Source organism: Capsicum annuum, chromosome 11 (assembly GCF_002878395.1).
Source record: "Capsicum annuum cultivar UCD-10X-F1 chromosome 11, UCD10Xv1.1, whole genome shotgun sequence".
In the NCBI taxonomy this organism is placed as follows: domain Eukaryota; kingdom Viridiplantae; phylum Streptophyta; class Magnoliopsida; order Solanales; family Solanaceae; genus Capsicum; species Capsicum annuum.
The window spans coordinates 205,941,437-205,958,980 of NC_061121.1; positions in this window are offsets into that span (position 1 = coordinate 205,941,437).

A 17,544-nucleotide genomic window follows, 5' to 3' on the forward strand; every position below is an offset into this window, starting at 1 on the left:
TCTAAAACATATTGAGCTACTGATTTGATCTGTGAGTGCATGAATTTACATTAAAACAATAATATAGCTGAATCTAAGAATGAAAAAGAACTAAATAAAGGAAGACGATTACCTTCGGCTGAATCTAAGTTCGTACAGCCGAGATGAAGGTACTTGGTACGCATGTCTACTTCTGCTTCCCAAGTAGCACCCTCAACGGACTAATTTTTCCATAGAACTTTAACCAAGGGAACTTCTTTGTTCCTTAGGCTACGGATCTGATAATCAAGGTTCTCTACCAGAACTTCTTCGTAAGAAAAGCTATTCTAAATATCTGTACATTCTAGAGGGACTATAACGATTGAATCATCCATGCACTTCTTTAACAAAGACACATAGAATACTGGATGAACTGAGTATAAATTAGCAGGTAGCTTAAGCTCATACGCCACCTTCCCTACATGACTCAAAATCCATAAGGGGCCTATATATCAGGGATTAAGCTTCCTCATTTTTCCAAACCTATTAACCCCTTTCATGGGTGAAATTTTTACATTCACAAGGTCATCAACCTCGAACTCAAAATCTCTTCTTCTTATGTCTACATATAATTTCTGATGACTCTGAGCTGTTTTCAATCTCTCTCTAATCAACTGGACTTTCTCCATGGACTCAAACACCATGTCTGGCCCAATTAAAGTGCCCTCACCCACTTCGAACCAACCAACTGCCGATCTATATCTCTGCCCATTAAGAGCTTCAAATGAGCCATTTGAATACTAACATGATAACTGTTATTATAGGAAAACTCAATCAACGATAAGTGCTCATCCCAAGTGCCTATGAAATCAAGAACACATGCCCTCAATATGTCCTCTTGAGTCAGAATAGTCCTTTCTGCCTGACCATCTATCTGTGGATGAAAAGTTGAACTATGATGAACTTGGGTACCAAGACCCTTCTGAAAGGGTTTCCAAAACTGAGAGGTAAACTGAGTACCCCTATCTGAGATGATGCACAAAAGAACTCTATAAAATCTGACTAACTCTCTGATATATAGCTTAGCATAATCTTCAGCTGTGTAGGATGTGTGAACTAGCAAAAAATAAGCTGACTTAGTCAATTTGTCTACTATTACCCAAATCGAATTATGTTGACAATGTGAATGGGATAATCCATTCACAAAGTACATATTCACCTCTTCCCACTTCCAAGTGAGGATACTAAACTCTTGCAACATGCCACCAGGTCTTTGGTGCTATACCTTAACCTATTGAAAAGTTACATACTTGGCTACAAATTCTGCTATATCTTTCTTCATACCACTCCACCAATAGATTTCCCGCAAGTCACGGATATCTTGGTGTCTCCTGGATGGATGGAGTAATGCGTACCATGCACTTTCACCATAATCCATTGCCTCAAATCATCAACACATGACACACACAATCTACTCTGGTATCTCAATGCACTATCTCCCCCTTGAGAGAAAACCTCTACCTTTTGGTCTCTAACTGACTCCTTCAGTTTGACCAAACTAGAATCTTTATCTTTCTTCTCTTTCACTTTCAAAACAAGGGAAGAATTGGAACTTCTCTGAACTCAAACGTTCCCTTAAACTGAATTAACCAATCTCTCACCTAATATAGATAAACTATGAACTTCTCAAACTAACTCGTTCTTATCATTCTCCACATAAGCAACACTGCCCATAGACAATCTACTAAGGGCGTCTGCCACTACATTGGCCTTGCTCGGATGATACGACACACTTATATCATAATATTTCAACATTTATAACTACCTTCTCTGCTAAAGATTCAACTCCCTCTAAGTAAACACATATGGTAAACTTTTGTGATCCGTGAACACATCAACATGCACCCCATAAAGATAGTGCCTCCAGATTTTCAAAGAAAACACAATAGAAGCTAACTCAAGATCATGGGTCGGGTAGTTCTTTTTGTAAGGGTTAAGCTGTCTAGAGGCATAGGCTATAACCTTATCTCTCTGCATCAGAACACAACCCAAATCAACTTTAGAGGCATCACGATACACAACGAAACCATATGTACTATTAAGTAATGTTAATATTGGGGCTAAAGTGAGTTAAGTCTTCAACTCCTGAAAACTCTTCTCACAAGAATCTAACCATAGAAACTTAACTTTATTCTAGGACAATTTAGATATAGGAGATGTAATAGATGAGAAATCCTCAAGAAAATATCTATAATAGACAGCTAAACCCAAAAAAGTCCTAATATCTGATGGAGAGATAGGTTTAGGCTAATTTCTTATTGCTTCTATCTTTTGGGGATTAACTCTAATACCATCACTAGAAATAATATGAGCAAGGAAATCTACTAACCTAAGCCAAAATTCACATTTGCTAAATTTGGCAAACAACTAGTGATGTCTAAGAGTTTATAATACAATTATACAATTCTAAGGTGCTCTACATGATCACCCTCAGTATGAGAGTAGACAAGAATATCATCTATAAAGACTATGACAAACATGTCCAAATACTATTTGAACACTCTGTTCATCAAATCCATGAAAGCTACTGGGGAATTTGTAAGACCAAATGACATAACTAGAAACTCAAAATAACCATAACGGGTTCTGAAAATTGTCTTTGAAATATCACACTCCCTTACTCTAAGCTGATGATAGCTGGATCTAAGGTCTATCTTGGAGAAGTATCTGGCACCTTGCAGTTGGTCAAATAAGTCATCAATTTTAGGAAGAGGATATTTTTTTTACTGTAACTTTATTCAGTTAATGATAGTCAATGCACATATGCAAAGAATCATCTTTCTTTCGCACGAATAGGAGCCCCCTATGGAGAAATACTAGGCCGTATGAAACCTTTATCTAAAAGATCTTTGAGTTGTTTTTCAACTTTTAAGATTGCCAGAAGCCATATGATAAGGAGGTATTGAGATGAACTGAGTATTTAGAAGAAAGTCAATACCAAATTCTATTTCCCTATCGGTAGGTACCCCTGGCAAATCTTCGGGAAAGACATCAGGAAACTCATTAACTACACTGATTGACTGAAATGTTAGAGTCTCAGACTTAGTATCTTTGACTCAAACTAGATGATAGATACAACCTTTGGAAATACATTTTCTAGCTTTAAGACAATATATGAAATGACTCTTGGGAGACACTAAATTACCTTTCCACTCAAAGACTGGCTCATATGGAAACTGAAACTTCACCACTCGGGTGTGACAATTTATGGAATGGAGCCAATCCATACCAAGAATAAGATCAAATTCAACCATATCTATCTCTATCAAGTCTACTAACATGATTTTATGAAGGACGGTGATAGGACACTTTATATAAATCTATTTGGCAACAACTGACTCACCCACTATGGTAGAAACCAAAAAGGTCTCAGGGATCTTTTTAGGGCTTATTTCAAAATTCACTGCAACTAATGGGGTGAAACTCGACCCTGGGTCTAACAATACATAAACATCAAGATGAAAGACATGAAGCATACCAGTAATAATATCTGGTGAATCCTCTTAATCCTAATAGGATGGTAAAGCATAAAATTGATTCTGGAACTGAGCACTATCGCTATAAGATAATGCATCCTGAGGAGGGACTGGGTGACCTAAAGGAGCTGGAGCACTAGTAGCTTGAGTCCAGGGACGAACATCTCTATTTCCCTGATTAGTATGTGGACACTCTCTAATACCATGACCCAACTTACCATAACCATAACAAACTTTCTATCTAGCCAAACACTTACCATATTAATTCTTACCACACTTTGCACATGGAGGATAACTGGGTCTTCCACTTACACTATTTTGAGATCTGTACTTTGAAGACTTACCTCACTACTCCTGCCTAGCTCTGGGAGCGGGAGCACTAGCTGAAGATAGTGATGGCATAGATGAATGATTCTAAAACTACAAATAATTTCCCCTTTGAGACTTAGTTGGCCATACTCAAATTGCCCTATTCTAGTTTTCTTATTTTCTCTCTCTCTTCCCTTTAACTTCTCTGACTCAGTGTGTTGAGAATGAATCATCAATATAGCAAGATACATATCTCCAATAATCATGGAAATCCTACACTCCTTGACTACCAAACTAGATACACCAATAATAAACTTACTCATACTTGCCTGAGGATCATCCATTATATCAGGGGCATACTTAGACAACTTATTGAACTTAAGGCAGTACTCCTTCACCTTTATTGAGCCATACCTCAAATTCAGAAACTCCTTTATCTTAGCTTCTCTCATCTCACGTGAAAAGAACCTTTCTAGAAAAGTATCTTAGAATACCTGCCAACTTATGGGTGCTGCATTCTCACCTCTACCATCCTTCCACATAACTACCCAATCATACACTAAATTATTTAATCTATAGTATGCCAACTCTACACTCTTCTCCTCCGAAGTATTCATAATCTGGGTGATATTCTTCTTCTTATTTAAATAAATTTGTGGGTCCTCACCTCCTTTTCACCTAAAGATCTCTGGCTGATTCATTCCCATAAAGTCTTGGATCCTAACTGCTGCTAAATCCCTATTCTGTTAAAGTTGGACTACAGCGTAATGGTTTCCCTAAACATTGACAGTCACTGCCTAGGCTAATGCCTACAAAGTAGCACAAAACTCAGTATGAGATCTGTTTTCATTCAGAGGATCAATGGACTGGGGTAGTTGGTTATCATTTCTGTCGGTGTTAGCTCGACGAAGAGGCATTTTTAACTGTCAAGTAAGAGCACGAGTTAAAATCAGATAGAGACAATGTAATCATAATAGATCATAAAAGAAAGAGATATTTTCCTAAAAATATCTCGTAGCCTCTTTCTCATAAATATGGTATACTTCACACCCATGATCAAGAATCTACGTAATACGACTTGTATGACTCCCTAGGACTTGTATGAACCTTAGGCTCTAATACCAAGTTTGTAACACTCCAAAATCTGGTGTCGAGACATCACACAGTGCTCAAGATTATGAGTAGCCTTAAGCTAACCCTGTCTGCCTGTAACTAAGTCTGAATCTCATACTAATGGAAATATAGTGAACAAAAATCATACTGAATATGGAAAACTGACTAAATATAATATCTAAGAATAATGTCTAAAGCCTTAATATTGAATAATTTGAATCAAAACTAGCAGTCTGACAAGCCTCTACTACTAATATCTAGAGAGCCACTAGGACAAACCCCCAGCTAACTCGAACTGTCTAAAAAGAATACTAAATCATATCATCTGTTAAGATAAAAATAAATTGAATGACTAAGTCCCCGAACTATGAGGACTCACCAACTGTCAGGATGTAGTTGGATATGCTCAAAATTACTCTCGCTACTGAAACTGAGCACCTAAACCTACAATATGAGATAATGTAGCACATAAACATATATATGGATCATTACTTTGAGATGTTCTGAGTATATGGGTGTGAATTCATAAGTAAAACATTATCTCAACATGTATATCAATTTATAAAGAATGCATGCTAAATGTAAATGACTCAGATAAGTTAGAATATCTGATTGAAATCTGTAATAATAAGAATCAAATAATACTTTATAAATCTAGTGAGTCATAACATTTTGTTCTGAAAGTTGTGCTAGTATTCTGTCTATAAATTATACTATCTAAGTGTAACAAGGTCTCACTTCTAAATCTGAAATCTGTAACTAATATCTTTCTGTAAAGAATAATCTGAATAGTTTGTGAGCATCTATACTTAGTTTTAAAAAAGCTTTTCTGTAGTCTTTTTCTTTAAGGGAAATACTTTAAAATCTTTATCTGTAAGATTACTCTTTTCTATAGGGTGGTTCCTCTAACCGACCTAAACTATGTGAGCTAACATGGAGTTCAACATCTTGTTCCCCTATAGGGAAAATCTCATAATGGGGAGAGGTTTCATACTCTTTCCAAGGGGTATAACCTGAGCAAAGTAATCACATCTGTAACTGTCATCCATATAGAGATGGGAATAATCTGAATCTGTACCTACTTTGGCTACGTAGTTCTATGAAAAATAGGGCATGCTAATCCCACACTTCCCGCTCAATGCTAAATACTACTCCCTTTAAATATCTACTCATTCTTTTGGAAATCCACTTTAAAACTAGCATAAGGGTTTATTCTGAAACCAATTATGCATTTATTTGATTAAATCTGTAAGTAAAGTTAATATGATTCTTTAATCTATAATAAATCTATACAGTGTATTCCATATCTCATCTGAGGATCAAAAGATGAAAGCTTTATTTAAAATCTGTAAATAATCTGATCATAAGATACTTAAAGCATCCTATTTCTTGAAATATAAGCATATAATCTTGGCCTCAATAACCCATGCATCTATCTAATGTCAAAACATAATAATAATCATGCTTGGTAATGAAAACAATGATAATTCATCTCAAAATTTGGAAATTAATATAATAGGCATGAAAATATGAAAATAAACATACACTTCAACTTCTAAAATCAGTTGAAATCTTATAATTTGCAATAATAGGTATGAACCCTAATTTAAACTCACATATAATCATCGAAAATCATATAAATTGAAATAAAAACTTGGTTTTGGGCAGAAGGATGAAAGAGGATCCTTGTTCATAAACCCCACATACCTTGATTGACGATTAGATGAAGGAAGCTTTAAACTCTATGATTTTTCTTTTAGAGAGAATGGATGAAAACTGTATAAAGTGCTTAATAATGGGCTAACTTTTGTGTTTTACACGAATTGGGGCTTGGGAATTGACCAAACTACCTCTTTTTAAACTTTAATCGAAACTGGAAAAAAAATTCCTGAATTGGCATCTCACTGCTACGCGCCACTATAGCGGTGGTTTACTGGTTTTTGATGACTGGGAATTGGATATTCTCCATGATGTGGATTCATCGTGATATGCCTTTGGAATGCCATTTTGGCCATCAACGCAATGCGATACAATCACGTTGGCCTTTTGGAATTTGACAACTAGGAAGTGTAACCTCATCATGATGTGATCTTATTGTGGAGATCCACTAGAATTTGACGAATAGGAAATTAACCTTCACCGCGATGCGGTGATTGTCCAGATGGCGTACTGTTTTACTAAAAAGGCCATAACTTCTCAACCAAGTATCGGATTTGGGAGAAATTAGTATCGATGAAAAGCTTATTCAATTATCTACAAATAGAGGGTCTAATTCTAGAAAATTCTACATGTAACAAAAGTCATTCATCTTTAAAGCTAGCCTTTGACATTCTAGAATCAAAATTAAGCTAGGAAAAAGTATGAGGTATTACAATTTATTTTCTCTCTTAGAGCTTAAAAGTTAATTTACAAGTGGTGTTTATATTATCTAGTTTGGATTAAAGATTCTAACTCTTATAATCACTCTTTGCAATCTGTCCACGTGGTAATGAATTTCCTAAAGTTTTTTTATGATCTTTCTAGAATTCCTCTAGATAGGGAGATGGATTTTAGGATTCATATTCTACTAGATATTGACCCCTTTCCATTCCTTCTTATAGAATGGCTTTGGCTGAACTAGAGGAACTAAAGGATAAGTTGAAGGATCTTCTTGATAATGGTTTTATCCATCCTAGTGTTTCTTTGTAGGGTGCTCATGTGCTTTTCATGTGCAAGAAATTTGGGTCTCTTCAAATATGTATAGATTGTTGTAAGTTGAAAAAGGTTACAATGAAAAATAAGTATCCTCTTACTAGAATTGATGACCTATTAGATAAGCTTCAAAGTGCTAGGTGTTTCTCTAAAATTGGCCTCCATTTGGGCTATCATCTATTGAAAATTAGAGAAGTTGATATCCCCAAGACTATTTTCCAAACCTAGTATAACTATTATGAGTTTTTGGTTATGTCATTTTGGTTGACTAATGCTCCGACTTCTTTAATGGATCTTATGAATCAAGTTTTTAAATAATTTTTGGATTTGAAGAAAGGTTATCTGTCCCTGATATAGATGGGTTTCAAGAAAGAATTTTGGTTGAAGCTTATGAGTCCAAATATACCGTTCATTCGATTTTGACCAAAATGTATCATGAGTTGAAGGAAATCCATTGGCGTAATAATGTGAAGAGAGATGTGGCAAATTTTGTTTGTAAGTGTATGGTTTATCAACAAGTCAAGGTTAAACATTTGAGGCCTGGTAGCATGTCCCAAGTGATAGAATTGCCCATGTGGAAGTGGGAGATAATTACTATGGATTTTATTTTAGGACTCCCGTGGACTCACAATTAGTGTAATTCTATTTGGGTCATTGTGGATAGGATAATTAAGTCTTATCACTTCTTGTTTATAAGGGCTAACTACTCAGGAGAGGGTTATGCTAAGTGTGTCATTCAGGAGATAATAAAGTGGCATGGGGTGTTGTGTCTATTATTTCATACCGAGGTACGTTATTTTCTTCTCACTTGTCGCATTCATTTCAGAAGGGTTTGGGCAATCGAGTGAACTTTAGCACCACTTTCAACCCTCTAACGAATGAACAAGCTGAGCACAATATTCAGACTTTGGAAGATATGCTAAGATCCTGTGTGATTGACTTTAAAGGTAGTTAGGTTGACCATTTACCTCCAATTGAGTTTGCTTACAATAACAATTGTCATTCTAGCATTCAAATGGCCCCTTTTGATGATCTTTATGGTAGAAGGTGTAGGTATCCTATTGGATAGTTTGAGGTAGGGGGACTAGGTTTTTGGGATCTGACTTAGTTCAACAAAACATTGAGAAGGTAAAAGTGATTATAGAAATACTTAAGACTTCTCAAAGTTGACAAAAGTCTTATGCAAATGTGAGGCGAGGGGAGTTGGGTTTTGAAGTTGGCAATTAGGTGTTCTTAATGGTTTTTCCTATGAATGAAGTCATGATATTTGGGAAGATTGGGAAGCTCAATCCCTAATATATTTATCCATACCAAATTGTAAGGATAATTGGGAATGTTCTTATAAGTTTAAGTTACCAACAAATTTTGCTTTGATTCATCCCATTCTATATTTGTCATGCTTAAGAAGTGTGTGGGTGCCCTTCTTTTGTAGTGCTTGTTAAGGATGTGGGTGTTAAGGATTCGTTGTCTTATGAGAAAGTCCCAGTAGAAATATTGGATACACAAATTTGTTGATTGAGAATGAAGGATATAGCTTTGGTGAAGGTTCTTTGGAGAAATCAAAAGGTAGAAAAGGCTACTTGGGAATCTGAAGAAGATATGAAAGCCAAGTACCCATTCTTGTTCCCCATGCCAAATGAATTTTCTTAAAGTATGAATTCATTTACCTCTCATCACATTTTGAAATTGTCCTTGGATTCTACCGTGTTCTTACTATTATCGTTCTAAAAGTGTCCTAACTCCTTATTTGGAGATGAAAGATACAAAGCAGGGATAACGTAAAACCTCATAAAATTTCAACCCTTTCATTTTTTACCCTCCCATTACGTAATGTAAATTTTTGACTTGACTTATGTTCAGGCATGTTAAAAGGGTATCTTGGGGAAGTTTTAGAATTTTTGGAAGTGGTTTAAGGCCATTTTAGGACCCTAAGGGAGTGAGGATCCATAATAATGGCATGTCACGCCACTTATGCTTCACTATAGGAGTGTGGCATGAAAGCTAACCTCCACGATAGTAGCATGCCATGCTGCTATATATTTTTCATCCAATTTTAGTTTATTTTTGTAAGACCCCAAGCTTTCTTCAAGTCGAGTTTTATCCTTAAGAAGAGAAAGGGATGACTTCCAAAGTGAGAAATATTTTAAACTATATATAATTTCCCTAATATCAACTTTTTTTCATGTGGAGAATTGAATAAGATTTCCGTCGATACTAAATTTTCTCAAATCTGACACTCGGGCAAAGAGTTAGAGCTATTTTAGTGAGATAGTGTACCACCTGGTACTTTGCCGCATCGTGGAGCCAGCCAAAATAGCAATCATCAAAATCCAATGATCCTCTGAGATTCCACCATGTCGAGGTGTATTTCTATTTTGCAACCAAGGTGGTAACACGATTTACACCACGTCGCGCCATCAAGCAGTTTCCCAATTGTCCAATTTTCAGTAAGCTGGCGCGATTATGGAGTGTTGTGCTAACATGAAAAATCAGGATTTTAAGATTCCGTTATTTAATTCCAAGGGCATCTTAGACTTTTTTGATGACCCCTATCAGCCCTAAACACAAAATAAAATGCCCAATAAGCCCTTATTCCATTATTTTCCTCACTTTTCTCTCAAGAACATTATATTTTCTATCAAAGGGGCCAGAACCCTAGCCAAGAAATCAAGAACAAGACTAAGGATTTTCTTCAAGAAACTTCAAGAAAGAGTCTTCTAAGGTATGTTAGATGTTGATTCTTGGGTTTCTTCCACCCAAGATGTTCAAGAATCCTTTTCAAAATTTTGAGGTTTATGTATTTATGAGATTTCATGATTTATGTGTATTAGAGTTTATGATTTAGACTACCAATTTCAAGAGTTGATTCTAGTATATGATGAATTGTAAGATGTTCATGATAAACCCTCTTCAAGTTGCATGATATTGATGTATTCACGATGATTAAGTATAAAATCTGTGGTATAACCAAAGCATGCGCCCCATATGTTTGATTGAATGCTTAAGTAAAGATAATAGTGCCTATTTAGTATGTTAAGCATGAAATCCTCAATTTTGTGATAACTAGTGCATGCCAAGCGTTTGTTGAAATGCCTTAGTGAATGTATTATGATAAGTGGCATGCATTCTTATCCATGTGTATTCCTTATTGAACAACTATGAGATATTAGTATACATTCCCTATACATTTAAATGTGTATGACATTCAAGTGATTGACGAGATATCGTATTGATTGTGTTATGAATGAAAGTTCATGGTCATGATTATTCAAGAATGGTTTTGTTTTACTTTTATGTTATCGAGTCCTGGGGTTTTTATACTCGACAAATTAGCTACTGTATAGAGCCAGTGTTAGTTTTCACGATAATCTCAATCAAGCCATGATCATTAGAACTCAGTCAGTTATAGAACTCAGTACTCTCAGACAGTTACAGAACTTAAGAAATCTCAGTAATCTAAGTATCATTAGACAACTCCAGTTCAGTACTCAGCTCAAATCTTAGTAGTATTCAAGAATTCAGTTTCAGACCTTAGTAGAATTCAAGTAATCAATTAAGAACTTAGTATCATCCAGTTAGATAACGAGATTTATAAGTATTTCATCAGATAATGGAATCAATTAAACTCAGTTAGATCAATCAAGTAAGATAATCAGTAACAAATTCAGCTTAGTCTAGTACAGTCCAAGAATAAGTTTAGTGTCTTTTAGTTGGGAGTAGGAACTAGCATCAAGAGAGTGCAGGGATGACGGCTTCTCTATTAGAGAGGCAGAGTCATTAGTAATAGTCCCTGAACTCCAGAAATACGTAGCCAGCGCAGGACCAGGAGTCACCCATTAGATTAAGGTTTTACCATCATATTGCCTTAGGCTTGACTTCCTGTTCAGGGTCACCCATTAGAGAGGCTTGACCATAGCAGAGGTCTTTACCCATGGCATGGAATTGACACCCTTCTATCTGAGGTTACTGGTTGGACCCCACTAGATCAGATTCGGGGCATGTCGGTTAAGTGAGAACTCCCACAGTTGCAGTTTAAGTATTAGTCTTCAGAGTAGAACTCAGATATCAGTATTGTTAAATATAGTCACCCATCTCAGTAAGGAACTTAGATAGTTCCATAGATTCATGGACCACCTGCTAGATAGGCCTGGTCTCACATAAAGTTAATCAGTATCAGTACTAATAGAACCAGAGATCACCCATTAGATAGGCCTGATCTCGAACTCAGTCTGTCATTTCTATTATTAAAGGATTTAGAGATCTTCTCCTAGAAAGGACTGATCTCAACTTCCGTACTTAGTTATCAATATCAGAAGATTCAGTATCGCAGTATTAGTACTGAGTTCAAATGTCAGTAAAGCAGTATCCGAGTATCAGTATTCAAAGTCAGGATAATTTCAGTTATGGTTTATGCATTCATTCATATGTCCTCATTCAGTACTCTCATGTTATTTAGTTAAGATATGTTTATGCATAAACCCTTGTATTTAGCCTTACCTCATCTAGAATACCAGTATATTCAAAGTACTGACACATACTTTTTTCTTGCGCAATGGTGTCTTATACCATTGGTTCATAAGCGCGAGATCTAGAGCACCCTTAGCAATCCAAACTCAGTCAGCATCAGTAGACGTAGCAGTGAGTCCTCTTCATTCGAGGATGATCCTTATTTTATTATGGAATTAGACTCAGTTTATTTTTACTAGACGGAGTTAGTTGAGAACATGTTCCATCAATTCTACAATTCAGACAGTTAGAGGTTTTTCAGACAGATATATCAGTATTCAGTGTTTAGTTTTGAGTATTTTAGATGTTTTGAACCTTATGTCAATTTTTTGTCAGTTTTTCCTATTTATTATATTATATTATGCATTGCTCAGGTACAGATATCAGTAGAAGGTTAGCTTGTGGTCCTTCGGGATCATGAGCACCGTGTGGTGTTCCAATTTTAGAAAATTAGGGCATTTCAATTTTACTTGGGGAGGGGTTTTTTGTCCTTTACCCCTTAAAAGATTTTAAAACACCAAGTTGACCTTTTCCATTCAGTTATCAAGATCAAATGCCATTATTTTCCTCTATAACTCCCAACCCAAGAAAGTTTAAGGGTTTTATAGGAAATCACTACTCCAGGCTCTAAACTTCAATCTCTTCTCAAATTCTTTGATATTTTTGGCATGTTTCTCTTTTCATATCCTAAATTTTACATTGTGGTATCAATTTATTGGATATTCATGTGATTTGGGTTGAGGGTTTTTGGTTGTTACTGCTTGAATTACTTTTTCTATGTTTTGAATAGATTATTAATGTTTTAATTAATGGTTTTGGAACTGAATTGGTGCATTGTGTTTAAGGTCAAAATAGGTGGCATGGTTTTCACTAAAATTGATAAATTATTTACTTGGTAATGGAATTAACCTCAACCTACATTGTAAACTAGGTTTTGATTATAGATTTTTACATAATTTGATTCATATTTTTAAAGTATTGCATTACATAAATGGATTTGGAGCCCTTGGGGGCCATGGTTTTGGATTTTAATTGAACTTGGGAGGCTAGTGGTTAAACGCACTGGGTTGGCATAATTGAATTACCTTGCATGCATATTGGTGATCACCAAGTTGGTAAATGCCTAAATAAATAAATCATTCATTAATGGTTGGGTTTATGTCTGAACTGTTCTAATTTGGGCTTAAAAGAGATCTATTTAGCTCTCCATAAAGGTGTAGTACCGGAGGGACCAACACTGGAAACAATGTTTGTCGGCATTGGGGGTCTATATGACCAAAAACATTATATTTTAGATGGCTATAGCCTTGGTTTCTTTAGTCTTTCCTCAGTACATACAACAAGCATGGATTAGGGACCTTTTGGTAGAGAAAGTGGGACCTATATAGCTCATGGATACCTTTAGGACAGAGTGAGATATATAGTTCAGGCTAATGTTTCAAACTATCATGTTAATTGGCATTTTCCCATATCCCGTCATCCTATATAGATGAATAAGTTTTGTATAGGTGGTTTATGACTAGATTTTTTTAAATGCATTATTTTATCCCCCCTATACCTCGAGTTATATGCCAGTGATCGCCCCACTAACCATCCTCAGATGTTGTATTATTTTATGATGTAGGTTTGGAAAACTTTTCTATTCCTCTTATACAGCGTTAGGTAGTTCAGTATGTTGTTAGTCTACTGTGAAGTGGTGAGACTCCGTATTTTGGAAGGCCAAATCCTTTCATTGGTTTCATTATTCTCTTAGTATTTCTTTTTTGGATTGTCTTTGTCATAGTCGGGGGCATGTCCCGACTTTGTTGGTATTCTAGTTTAAAGGCTTTTATGTACAGTTTTGGGAATGACATGGATATATTAGTTTAACTCTTATCTTTATTTTTGATTCATATATCTTTTATAGATTTTTAGGGCTTCTGCTATTTACATTTATGTGCTCGTGAGTTAAGGCTAAGGGGGTTGTCTCTGAATTATGGTGGGCTTGAGAATACCCATCCCGGCCCAGCTCGAGTTTGGGTTATGACAGCTATCTGTGGGGAGTCTATCTTATATTGAGGAAGAAAAGATATGTTTAGTGAAGGATATTCACCACTATCTAATTTTAATGTACAAATTTTGGACTCCAAGGATAAAGGAGCGGTTTTCCATAAAGTGACTGTCATCCATTCGGGCCAAAGTTAAGGAGAAAAAAGTTCATGATCTCGTACTTGTGCAAATCAATAAAGATCTAGGTCAGCAAAAATTTATGTCTTTCAAAATTAGGGAAGATGGTGGCATAAGGTAACAAGGGAGATTATTTGTTCTCGATCTGTGTAGACTGCAAGAGAGAATTTTGATTGAAGCTCATATGTCGAGGAATTTGATTTATCCTGGTCTAACAAAAATTTATCATGATTTAAAGGAGATGTATTAGTGTAATAAGATGATGAGAGATGTTTCTAGTTTTGTTGCCAAATATTTAAATTCTCAGCAAGTTACGGTTAAACATTTGAGATCGGGTGGCACCTTCAAAGAGATAGCCTTACCTATGTGAAAGTGGGAGATGATTAACATGGATTTTATTACCAGTCTTCCATGGTCCTAAAACCAGAATGATTCTATTTGGGTCATTGTTGATAGAATAACCAAGTCCACTCATTTTCTTACTATAAGGATGAATTATTTTAGAGAGGATTATCCAAAGTTATATTTTCAGGAGATAGTTCAATTGCATTGGGCCCCAATATCCATCATATTTGATCGAGGTACACAACTTTCTTCTAACTTTGGCGGTCTTTGTAGAAAAGGTTGGGAACTTGGGTGAACCTTAGAACCAATTTCCACCCTCAAATAGATGGCCAAGCAGTGTATACTATTCATGGGTCATATGCAGTATGAGTGTCCCACGAGGATTATAACTTAGGAAAATATGATACCGATTACCACTTCTCTAGCTCCTACTCCGAGAGGTGCTGCATCTAGGTCTGACTAGACCATCTCTATGCCCTTATCATCCTTCAGGAGATTGTGGAATATCCTAATATCATTTTCGGTAGTTTGAAACTTTTTTCCTATAATATGTGTTGTTTACTTGATTTGGGGTCCACTCTTTTATGCATGACCCCATTTATGGTCATGTATTTTTGTTTTGGTCCTGAGTATGTTTCAGACCCCTTTTTTGTTTCTACTCTAGTGTATGACTCTATAGTTACTAGAAGAGTCAATAGGGGTTATGTGGTGTTTATTGGTGGTAAAGAAACTTCGATGAATTTGATTAGTTTGGATATAATTGATCTTGATGTTATTTTGGGGCTGTATTGGTTGCATTTGTGTTATGACTTTTAGATAGCCTGACCCATAAGGTCCTATTTTAAATTCCTTAAGGAGTTGGATTTAGAAGTGGGAAGGATGTTCCCAAGTGCCTAAAGGGAGGTCCATATCGTATCTTAGAGTTTGGAAATTTATTTCCATGTGGAGTCTTTACTATTTGTTCTGAAATTAAGATTCTAACTCGAAAGGTCCTTCATTACATTTTTTTCTCATGGTTATTGAATTTCCTGAGGTCTTCCCTAGTGACCTTCCTGGTATCCCTCCCAATAGGTAAATTGATTTTGGGATTGATCTTCTTTCGCACACTCATCCTATCCCTAATTTTCCCTCTTTATTAAATGACTCTAGTTGAGTTGAAGGGGATTAATGAATAGTGAAGGATCCTTTTGATAAGGTTTTCTCTACCCTAGTATATCTCTGGGGAGTGCTCCTGCATTTCTCATATGTAAGAAAGATGGGCTTCTTCATAGAGGTATAGACTATTGGCAGTAGGGCAAAAGGGTTTAGAGTGACCTCTATATTGGGTCGACTTTATAGAAATTAGTAGTGCATGATAGTTGTGCCAGACACTAAGTTTAAACCTTAGATATTGATTGGGTGAAAAGATTATGTTAGCTCGAGGAGAGAAATGCGAGATTTAAGGGGGTAGATTGGTAGGCTTGGTAAGGTGTGCAGAAAAATAAGTTTTTAAGTATAAGAAAGCCAAGTGTCCCTAGTAAAATTCCATGGTGATACTCCCTATAGAAAAGTGTTGTGATTATAGGTGTAGTAAGATAAACATCAAGGTCTAATCTTAAATTTTCTCCTAGTGGTGGACTTCAAGAGAAAGTCAAGATGAATTTATTCCTATTCTAGTTATCCCTCATATTTTGGTTAATAGGGAACTTTTCTAGTGTTGTACATATTCTAATAGTGCTTATGCCTAAGGTATGCCTTCTACGTGTCGCACATGTCTATACTACGACCCCTTGAACCAAGTGAATAATGGTTCCAAAAATCCAACCTTCCAAGTGTTTAATCTCTATGTCATGACACTCATGATTCATACATTCATCCCTTACGTTGTGCCTAGTTTTAAGAAGCATTAATTTCAAGCAAAATTCCTTGCCTTTTTCCCTAAATCTGAAACTCGGCTTTATGTTTATACTACCCATAATGTATGCAGTTGTGTTTCTCCCATTTCCCAACCCTAAAGACTTGTTCTATGGTGTGTTTATGTTGGAATGATCCTCCATTTATAACCTGGGTGATTGCTATAAAGTACCTCATGCCTATTGTACTATGTCTCCTTTAGTGGGTCTCAGCTTAAGTAGAACGGGTAGTTAAGAAGTAAACCCCCCCATATTTGATGATCATAATTTAGTTTCGCAATGACCCTTCTTATGTTAGGGCGGTAGTGGCTATAAAAGAATAGTAATATTTTTTATGAGGGACTAAATGTCCTTGATTGTGAAATTGTAGGGTGATTGCTAGAGGTAAGGTTATAAGAGTAGATAGAAGAATAAAATATACCTTTTTCTATTAAATAATTAAGGAGGAGAGGTATGGTGAAAACCATTATGTTATGCTACTAAAGCTCCTTGATTAAGACCTTACATTTCATGGTTGTTGTATTAGGATAAGTGGTTTTATCGGAGTTGTGTAAAGTATACGGTCCCATGGTTTTCACTAGAACTTTAACTCCAAGTTAGTATTTAACGGGTATATGGTTATACTCAGTCCCTCATAGTTATCTATTCCCAAGAAGAGATTCGAGAGCTTGAAATGGAGGAGTGTTGTCTTCATAGTTGATAGCTTGACAGAGAGCATGGTCCTACTTAAGGGTTATTAGATGCATTTGTTAGGATGAAAGAGCTCTATGGGGAGCAGAGGGGATGTGGAGTCCGGCTACACATTTTTGCTCTCTATTTAAGAAAAAATCGTGTATAAGGTACGCGCTATTCTTAACATCTTTGTTTTCTGACTTTGTTAAAGGAAAGATTGATTTCCTCTGCATCTTTGTTTCCTAACTTAGTTAAAGGTAATAGCAGAACCTTGTTGCATAGTTCGAGGATGAATGATCCAAGTGGGGAAGAATTAAGACACCCTGGATTTTGGCCCTTAGAAATTTCCAGAGCTT